At 32.0% G+C, this 11467-nt stretch overlaps 1 long non-coding RNA gene across 1 annotated transcript; it reads right to left on the bottom strand.

Annotated features, from left to right (window-relative positions):
- Positions 1–5955: 5955 nt before the first annotated feature.
- On the bottom strand, positions 5956–9274 carry LOC111084897. Its single transcript, XR_002609782.1, has 3 exons — positions 9262–9274; positions 9200–9201; positions 5956–6037 (listed from the first exon to the last, which is right to left on the bottom strand). It is a non-coding gene; the product is annotated as an uncharacterized LOC111084897 (long non-coding RNA).
- Between the last annotated feature and the right edge of the window lie 2193 nt (positions 9275–11467).

Genomic DNA, 11467 nt, shown 5'->3' on the forward strand with positions numbered 1-11467 from the left:
ACATCTGAGGAATGTCAAAATGTTTAAGCAACTAATGACATAAATAAATTCCCATAAGCAAAACACATGGAGCTTTCCTTCCTTTCTATAAGCAAAACAAATGGGGCTCACCCTCCTTTCCATAAGCTAAACACATGGATCGCTTCCCAAAGTGATTGATTTGAAAATACCTATCCAATGTTCTTCATTTTGGAAAACCGAATAGCATGCCACACACATAAAATCCACGATTTCCAAAAACAGGAAATTATTTCTAAGCTTGCTTTATTTATTATGATAATGTAGAACAAAGTAAACATTAGCAATTATTGTGATTAGGCAAATGAACAAAATGTACGAGACCCCCCCCCCCCACTTTTCTTTATTAAGTGGATGATACAAAATGATAAAAACCCTATAACCCGAGCGCTTTCGAAAGGTGGACCTATCTTCAGAGGCAAACTGAGAATGATTATAGGGTTATAGGGTTTTATCATTATGTATCAAGACTTCTTGAACCTACGTGTTTTTTCATGAATTCAGTGGATGATACGTAGTGTGTAGTTATTGGTATTACTAAATGATTGAGTGGTTTTATTACTAAGTTCTACTTTAGATGGTGAATGATAAAATGTAAGGTCAAAAAGGTCATGCACTTACTTTATTACTAAGTTCTACTTTAGATGGTGAATGATAAAATGTAAGGTCAAAAAGGTCATGCACTTACTTTATTACTAAGTTCTACTTTAGATGGTGAATGATAAAATGTAAGGTCAACATAAGTTACGTTTTCTACAAATTTCTAGTTTATATCTATGCTCTCAAAGATTTTTAGTAAATGTATGTACAAAAATCAGTGGAAGAAAAGAAAATCACAGTGCATGAGCATGTTATAAAATTTAATTACTTCCATAAATTTCATGCTAACTGACTTGATGATAATCTTAGTGTAACATACAACTGTTGTTTTTAGGACTTAGTGAACAAAGATAAATTGTTTTATTATCATCATCAAAAAGTTAAAAAGATCGCCTTGTTAATTATTAATCTCGCTTTCTCTAGAGTTTTTTAGTAAATTGGTTCATAAGTATTATTTTCCTTTTCCAATTTTACAAGGCTAACTACAATTTTGAAAGCTTTAATCAAAGAAACTTAAGTCACTATAGAAAAGCTTTCTTATCTCAAGAAATATTTCAATATGTGTGATAACAGTTCTAGATGGAGTCTATAATTTTTAATTACATGCACTTATGATGTTTAATTAGGAGGATATTTAAGAAAGGTGATTTTACTTATGATGATATTATTAAAAACATATGCTTTTTCACTTGTGAAGAAAATTAGAGACTTCTTGATTTGGATGTTTAAACAAACTTGTTTTTAGGTGGGTAATTAGCTCATGGGACCTGTATAGCTAGAAGTATGATAGTATTGAAAGCTGGAAGAATAAATATTATAATAATTAGTTTAAACTTTGGAAGTCAAGATTCAGAATCAGGCATAAAAATGATATGTTATATGTTAGTGTTTTTTATGATGGAATTGTGACCTCATGTATTTAATTAGTTCCAACATTGGTTGATATGTCTCTACTATTAGCTTCAGCTGCTGGTTTTTTATAATTGTTAGAAAAATGAAGAGTGATAAGAATGATATTGACAATAAAATATATTGGTAAAATAAGAGAAGAAATCTGAAAAACTGGTATCATACATGTTAGATAACACGCAGAAGAGTGTATATTTGTCTGTCATTGGCAATGGGTACAATTAACTATGGATATATTAATATTACCTTAACATGAAAGTACTTTCAACTCTTTCTTTCTTTGAAGTTAAGCAGAAAGCTACACAATGGACTATCTGTGCTCTGCCAACCACGGGTATCGAAACCAGGTTTCTAGCGTTATAATTCCGCAGACATACCGCTGTGCCACGTGGGGGGGGGGGGGCACTTTCAACCCAAAGGATAAATGTATAGTAGGCACTTTGACATGTAGTGAAATAAGTTATATTAGAGTGTGAAACAAGAAAGTGTGAATTGTTATCTCTTCATTGTAGTTTAATTTGTAAAATTCAAACTTTATTCTTATATGATAAAAATTGAAGTTTATTAAGTTTTATTTTAATAAATTTCTTTTGAAAATGCTTATTTCAAATTTTTTGTAAAGTGAAAGGATCAGTAAACTCGTTTTTATGAGCTTTAACGTCAAGCTTATTAATACACATGATCAGTTCGTTATCACTTGGATTCAGATTCTTAACGCTTAGTGATCAAGTGCTCTTGTCATGTTTCATTATTACTAAACTCACTATGTTAAATACAAGAGATACAGAAAATTAAATGATGATCTTACATACATGGAACACTAAAATCTTTTATCGTACAAATTAATTTACTGTAAATTATACATTTTATATAAAATGTAAAAAAAAATCTTTAATATAAACAAATAATTGCTTCGAATAACTATGTTATTAATTTTACATCTACATGAAATATAAATACTTTTATTGCTGATGTTTAAGTTGTGTTCTGACATAAGCGTCTGTGTTACTTTCTGCATTAGTGCACACAGATAAACAAATCTAGCTTCTCTCCCTACAAAGGTACAAAATGTTTTATGAAGGTCACTAAAACCAGTTAATAACATTCACTGAACACGTGACCAACTCTCTTGGTGAGAACTAAGCTTAAGTTCAGATTGTAGAATTGAAGATTGAGGCATCTGTAGCTGACAACACATGAAACTAAATATGAAATAATATGAAAAGACTGATCTTGCTTTACATAAACAAATATTCCAGTTTGAATTATACAAAACGCATGACCGTTGTTGTTTTTATTTTGTGTAAGTTCAAAAATACAAGCATATGTGTATATATTTCGTGTTTAAATTAAATTACAACTATAAACGAACGTGTACCACGTGTAAATCAAATTTGAAATCATACGTTCAGTGTAGATTAAAATAAAATGACTACATATAATATGTACACTCTCAAAATGTCCATGACAAATTGTTAAACTATAATACATTTGAAACAATTTGTCAGACTTTTGAGTTTGAGTTATTATTACACATAAAATCAGAATCCACTCTTACGAGATTAATGCAAAACAGACTTCTTAATTTTATGAGACAAAAGGTCCTGGAATATGCTATGAATAGCACCCCTCCCTCCTTTGAACTTTAGCCCATGTCACAAGAACACTCGACTGAGAAAATAAAGTATTAGTGGATAAGGGTTAAGCGGCCACTTTGGCTCATTGGTTGAACAATTGAGTGTTAGTACGTCAGTTGCGAGTTCAATTCTGGTCGAGGGTGTCATTGATCAACTCAACTGTCCATCCTTCTGTGGTTAATGAATGATAACCAAGTCCCCTTGAGGAATTTTATCCTATGAGGATATCTGCTCAGCTAGCCTTCTGAGCTTATCCGCGTTCTGTCCAGAGCGATAATAAGTACGACAAGGCGATTAGTAAGTACATCTATGGCTAGCCTTGTGCAAATGTCATGGTGTGGATTTAGGTGACAGTTTAAGAAATAGGTTAATAGCGTTTCTATTGGTAGGTGATTAAAGCAATTTCATAATTTTTATCAAATATTTTTGCTGGAAAATCATAAAGTTTTGTCAGATTTGAATCTGTAGGACGAGTTCTCTATGAGAAACATGATAATGATGAGAGATCACAACAATCTGTTAAAGTCCTGGTTTTACATAAGTTCTAGGGAAAATAACACAGATTTATGAATATATTATATGCGTTATATCAACATAGAGTGCGTTTTGACAAAGTATATAATGGAAAGTGTTAGATACGTATTCTGGTTAGTTAATATGATTTATATGTTAAAGAAACTGGTTTGAAAATGTTACTTCTATAGTTTTTCATTTTGACAATTTCATAATTTTGACTTTAGTTTGCATAAAATGTTTCATATGGAATATAGAGTTTAATAGCTTATTGGTAAAGTAAATTATAGATAATTTTACTTGATAACAGAAACGCTATCTAGCAAACTTCCTGCGCCCCCTTAACACGTTTTTATTTCTTTTTTTTTGGGGAGGGGCTTTTCAAAAAATTATTTGTTTGCAATTATATAATAAACCATACACATTCTAAACGGAAATTGCAAACTAAATTCATTGGTGCAAATCATTTTAACATTGCGAAAACGCTGTTTGTTTATTATGCGGATTTGGAACTAATTTTTTGTGACCGAACCTTCCGCGATATAATTGAGCTTACAACCGAAAATATCGTTAACAGCGAGCGTATCCAATTGATGAAACAATACGCCCTAATCATGATAAGAAATATCGGTTGGAGAGTATATTTAATTAGCTATGGTCATTATTATTATATATACTTGTAGTTCTGATCTAGGTAGGTATCTTGCTTAGTGTGTGTGTTTTATTAGAACAAAGCCACATCAGGTTATCTGCTGTGTCCACCGAGGGGAATCGAACATTTGATTTTAGCGTTGTAAATCCGAAGACTTACCGCTGTCCCACTGGGGAACACTTTGATAAGAAGTTAACATTAAATAGTTTAGCTATCTTTATTTAAAGTGAAAACATATAATGTCATAAAAACTTCCATGAGAACAGATATAAACTTAAAGTTTAAACCTAAATACTGTAATATTGTCCATTATATGGCATACACATTTAACACTTTGTAAAATATTATTCGTCTATCACATCTCGGTGGCATGCTTTCAAGAAGCTTTTGGTAATCGTATGATTCCAATAGGCAATAGCTGCCTCTGTAAATTCACGTTTTCCTTTTGAATGAGCAGACTTGTTAACATGACGATTCATTATCATCCACATATTTGTCATCAGACTTAAATCAGACCACTGTGTTGGCCATTAAATTCTTGGTGTATGATTGACTCTCTGCGTATCAAAATGAGTTTGATCTGATGACTCCACTGACCAACATCCCAATTGTTATGAACCCTGTCTTACGGAAACGTTGCTACATGTTGCTTTTCTGGACGTCTTTTTGCTCTGTTCTTGCAACCTATAGCACATTGGTATTGTTAACAAGAAAGTTGTCTTTTCATTATAAAAGCAATGCTGGAGAACTCAGACTATTAGAACATACAGTGTCAGCAACAAAATTATTTCTGAAATAATCTAAGACTGTATATATGGCGTATATGGACTTGAAAGAGAGCTCTTGCTGCGTATGTTGGAAGTATATAATCCTGAAGTTAGATTGTGCACAACGTTTTAGCTCATAGCTCATCTTCTAATAAAAATAATCAAAACTTGTTTTCAGAATATGTAAAACTCAACATACGTTCACAGAGAAATAAATGTGTGAGAAGTAACTAACTTGAAAAAGTGAAAATTTGTTAGATGGTGCATAACTTTTTCCAGCTATATCAAATTATAGCAAACTTTGTGTTTTTTTTTCTTCACATTTCTCGTAATTTGTCCATTACAGACTCAAGATCAGAGGCGAATATATTGTTTTACAGAATACATGTGAAATTCAGTAGCTTCGTATTAGTTATGAATGCGATCTTCTCTGATGTTCTTGCCACCACAGTGCACTCTCTACAGAAGGTTTTAGCATCTGCTGATCATCTCTTAAACTTGCATACCATGTCCCTTCCACCATGAGGTTTCTCACATATCTCATCTCCCCACTTCTATCTCTCCAGTCTCTTAATATATCTGGGCTTCCATGACTGAGACTTCCACCCCCACCTCATCCGAAAAATACCCACACATATCACTTAGAGTAAACTACATCAATATGTCCATATTACATTTACCAAAGATCCTGGACCATTTCAGATCACCATTTTTGACTACCATTTCTGGTTTTTGAATTTTCGTTATTATTTTCAACTATTGGCCGAATAGAGGGAGTAATCTCCTGCGAGCCCCCCCCCCCCCGGGCTGGAATAGGAAAATACTATCCTTTGTATTTCATCGCTCAACTCTATTTTTAACGAGTTCTGGTATTAAATGAAAGGCCTCTTGGGTAGTATTTTGTGGGAGACAAAAGATGGATCTGAAGTGCTATTTTTACACTCCTATGATTTTGAATCTGCAATGAACAAATTAAGTAGATTGTGAAAAAAATATTCAGTTAAGATGATTTTTATCATACATCTTAGTTTTCAATGCAACATAGATTGAAATGCAAGATAAACTAGTGTAAGGATAATCACGCGAATAAGTCATGAAAACATTATATAGTAAAGTCAAACTAACAAACCTAGTGAAGCATAAATGTTATTTTCTATCTATTAAAATGCTTTGCTCATTATTTGATACGTATATATTAAAATGTAATTACAAAATAGAATGTTGGCCAAAACGATACTGCATGAATAATAAAGATTGTGTTTGAAATTTTACAATCGATGTCAAAACAAAGTTCATTATGACATCAAAGTTCATTTTTGTTATCACGAACCGGGTCATATATACATCCGTTGAATAAATAATCTAGCTATAATTATATTGATAAATGCGTGAATAATCTTATTTTTTAATTAAAATTGATAATAACGTTTTACCCACTGATATAGATAAATGAAAACAAATTATCATTCAAATAGAAATAATACTTAATTGATTTATTTAATAATCATCGTAATGAACAATATATTCAATATTAGAATAAGAATCCATGATTATTTTTGTGGAGCTAGCATGAACTATCAACCCCTCTGGTGGACTCACAAGGAACTTGTACTTCTTTGGTGGATCGAATATTGAATTAGATGCATCTTTAAATCCTTATGGCATCACAAATACGTGATCTTCTTCCTTTAAACCCCCCTTCTCACTAGACAACATCTTGTGATATCCCCTCTCTGAGACCCCATCCCCCACTAAGGCATTTTCGTTGAGACAAATACAGACCGGTATACTACTGTGTAAACTATATTTTTTATTTATAAAAGAAAAACAAAGTTTATCAACTAAGCTTGGATTTGTGTACACGTTAACCTCTTAGGTACGTACAGTATTTCTTCAAATGTTACGGCTCCCCAGTGGCACAGCGGTATGTCCGCGGACTTACAACGCTAGAAACCGGATTTCGATACCCGTGGTGGGCAGAGCACAGATAGCCCTTTGTGTAGCTTTGTGCTTAACTTCCAACAAACAAATTTTCAAATGTTACGATCATATTTTTAAGGTAAAACTATTAAATAACCGTGTACTACAATTTCTTTAAGATTAGTCAAAGATTTTTCAGTTCAGTTATATGAAATACGGTTTTTATTACAACGAAGTTATCGTTGTTTCATAAAAATTAGAATATGAACCAACTTCATTTTTAAATTTGTTAATAAATCCAAGGAGTCGAAGGAAGACCATGTGTAGCGGGTTCTTCTGACTTTCTGTCTTCTCTCTGGACAGAAATCCAAAATTAGGGATGATTAGACGTGAACTATAGTGGTCTCTCACTAGGCCTTTTCACTCATGTGTGCACAAGGTGCTGTTCGGGTTGAAAATTCCACTTCACATATATGAATACACAGTGTCTTATGCCTTTAAAACAAAGTTTAAGACGAAAGAATAACCAATTTTTATAAGCATCAAGGATGTAGCCAGGAAATAAAAACTGAATGGGTGGATATTTTTGTTTGTAATTAAGCACAAAACTGCACAATGGGCTATCTGTGCTCTGCCCACCACGGGTATCTAAATAAGTCATGTTACTAAACTTTTATTCTATTGGAGCCTTATTATGATTTCCAAAGAAAACAATTAGTTGTAAATTTATTTCCTTACCTGTAAAAAGGTTCCCCACGGTTACGAAGTATGTCCTATAATACATGTTCTACATTATTACTATGGTTACAAAATACATTCTGTAGGTATTGCATAATACAGATTTCTACCTTTGTATAGATTATGAAGAGAAATATACACGGTATTTTGAGGAAAATGCCCTCACCCCTCACAAAAGTCTATACACTTCTATATTATCTAACGAAATTTAGCCACGTTGACGGACATTTCTATTTAAACATTATAGTCATTCTAAATGTTACTAGCAAGAACGTTTTGTAGCGATGAGATATCACTCACTGTCATGTTTACAGTCTATACGAACAACTCAGTCTAATTATTCATTAGTAACTTTTAAATAATTACATAATAATAGATTACTAATGTCGAAGGCTTACTTTATCTTTCTTCTCGTGTGTTATTCATACAGTGTTAGTTAAGAATTATTACAATTTATTGTATGGTATTTTTTTCTGACGTGATGATTTATTACAGATATATTGGTGTCAGACAATCTTGTATGTCTTTTATGCTCCCCAACTCTAACTTTTGTTGATCTTTTTGTTTTTCCAACATGTTGAAGCTTCAATTCACAAGGAGTGTTGTAAATGGTATTTTTTCTCATCACTGGGTCTTTAAGTGGCTTGGTGTGTACTAATTGTGATTCTACTGGGCTGTCATCTTTGTATACTATTTTGAATTTATGCTGTTTATGTATTCTTTGTATGTTTTCAGAGAAACATTTGACACGGGAGGATGTGGTTGTGTATCTTACTGCCTATTCTTGGTGTTTATCGTTTTTATTTTCTCATTATAATGTGTTCCAAGTGTCCATTGTCAATGAGGGTTGTACTGATGTGGCTTTCTTCCTATTTTGTAGCTGATTTGATATTGCAAATCTTGTTTATTCTTAAAATTCGGTAGTCAGTGATGCCTGTCTTTATACTGTTGGGTTGATTATATTTATATTCGAGGTATTTAGCCGTGTCTATGGGTTCCTGTGAACTCCTGTGGTATATGAGTTATGTGTTTTGGTAGCCATAACGTTAAGAAATGGGAGCTTATCTTTTCCCATTTCCATCGTGAATTGTACGACAGGACGTTGTCTGTTATGTGTGACTATATTGCGAATGTATCACCAACATATCTGAGCCAAATCTTATGTCGTAAAACGGCTGTTTTGGTGGCGTTAACCTCGAAATATTATATGTGTAGGTTAGTAAATACTGTTGATAGTGGTGACCTCATAGCTAGGTTTTCTTGTTGTTTGTAGTATTTTTTTTTAATTTGAAAGTAGGATTCGTTGTTACAAAAGGTTGTGAGTTTGATTATTGTCAGTTGGGTACATCTCTTAAAAATTCTGTCATTTTTAAGCGTGTCGGGATTGATACGTTAGCGATGAGGTTGGATTACTCGAAGGGGATCATTGTGGCTCGTGAGGTCACTGCTGTTATTTTTATGATATTCGTAAAGAAGGTTGAGCTGTTAACATGTGAAGATGTTTTACCTGCTAATGTTGATATTATAATTACCAGATATATAGCTAATAAGTGGCATTGTGAACATCTGCAGTTAACTATGGGCCGGAGAGAGTAGCCATCTTTTTTAATTTCAGATAAACAGTAGCTTTGTGGGGTGATTCTGTTGTGTGCTGTTAGTTACATAACTGTTTCTATTCCAAGTTATTTCTAATGTTTCTTGAGGAGTTGGTTACTTTTCTTTTCCTGGCTAGTAGTTGTGTTACACTCGACCTTCGTAAAGTGGCCATATTGAACTAGAGTTTGAAGTTTGATAAAGTATTCTTTTTTGTACATAACTTTATTATGTTGGGAAGATTGTTACAGTGTCACCTTTATTCATATTTCTAAGTGCAGTTTTTGTTTCTAATTGAGTGATATTTTTATTGTATGATTACATTTCTAAACCATATCTTTATTTGGAATTCTTCTTGTCTGTTAAACTGTAAATTGTGTCTTCCGTGGGCGTAGCTATGTCTAATGTGGTGTTTTGTTATGTTGGGGCAAAATTTAGTCCTTTTTTGAGTATACTTTTTCAAGATTCTGTTAATGGTGGCCTACTTCCGTTTATTACGGTTTATAGTATTGGGAGGTTTCTGTAAACGTTGGATGAGACTAATTACTAATTAACAGCTAATTATTTAAAAATACTAATTAATGATTAGACTCACAAGATTGTAGGGAATTAACCACGAAAGCTAAAACATTTTCATCGTGTTATATTATGCACAACAGTTATTGCTTTATGGAAGCTAAAAATTTTGATTTTTAAGCTTGTCATTATACAAGTTAAACTATAATTTTGTTATAGTTTTTAGAAATATTATCAAGTGCGAATTCCTATGGTGGGCGGATATAACTGAAAACGTAATTCAAGAGAAAACTATTGCGTCGATATTTACCAGATCACTCAAAAATTAGACATAACGTTTGAAAAATTGTATTTTATTCTACAGATACTATTTCACTGAATGAGTAGAAAACAAACACATCAATCCATGAATAAACTCTAAACATGCAAAACCTTGAATTTTATATTTACGTTGAATAAGAGTGGAAAAATCTAAAAATATGTTACTAGAAAACATGTTACTTGACAAGTCACATTATAAGATTTGTGTACAATTAGATGTCGAATATAATAAAGGAGAACACATGACATTACACAGAAGATACATCTATAGTGATAGTCATTTTATAATATTATGACATGATCAGTTGATATAGCAACAGTTGTTAAGCTAGAGTCGACATCTAGCGGTGGTTTAGATATGAAAAAATATTTGTAATAGACTAATATATATAGATATGGACATACATTCAAATATTCTTAAATTTGCAACACGGTTCTTATATAAATGTTGCCTAATATTGTTATTCATGAAATCAGAAATAATTTTCGTGTTAACTCTTATATAGTAAGTTTGCTATGCTTTTCTATTATAAACACTATTTTATGATATTTGGAAATAGTATATGATATTGTTTCAGCTCTAAAATGCTGACTTTAGTATGCTTATTTGTCATAAGTTAACCATGAAATAGTGATTTTCGTTTGAATATTTATCAAATGCATTTTCCGTTAGCTGTGAAACAGTTACTTTAGCATGCTTAGTTGGCAGGAGTGTTTCTTGGTTATAAAAAAAAGTGGCTTTTGTATGCTTATTTATCAGAAGTATTTTTTATTAGCTGTGAAACGGTGATTTTAGAATGCTAATTTGGCAGGAATATTTCTTTGTTGGCCATAATATAGCGACTTTAATATACTTACTTGGTTTATTGTCAGAAATATCTTTGATTCGTTTTGAAATAGTAGTTTTAATATGTTTATTTCTAAGGAGTATTTTTGGTTAGGTGTGAAATAGCAGCTTTAGTATGCTTTCCTATTAGAAGCAGCTTTTCAGGTAGCTGTAAAAGAATGGTTTTATATATATAACAAGTTTTTGTGTCAGTTGTGAGGTTTGTTTTAACTTTTCTATATTTTTATAAAAACTTTGTTTTAACTACAAAATGATTAGTAGCTGTAACGTGGTTTTCATTGTGCTGTTGTTTTTAGCTCATTTCAGAATTTGCTTTAATAAGTCTTCATAAAAAATCATACCTTTATTAGAAGCAGATTTTGAAAACTACAAAAAAATTTTTGTTTAAAAACAACGATTATTTTATATTCAATTCAATAAAAATGAGATTGTTTCC

This window comes from Limulus polyphemus, unplaced genomic scaffold (genome assembly GCF_000517525.1).
Source record: "Limulus polyphemus unplaced genomic scaffold, Limulus_polyphemus-2.1.2 Scaffold159, whole genome shotgun sequence".
In the NCBI taxonomy this organism is placed as follows: domain Eukaryota; kingdom Metazoa; phylum Arthropoda; class Merostomata; order Xiphosura; family Limulidae; genus Limulus; species Limulus polyphemus.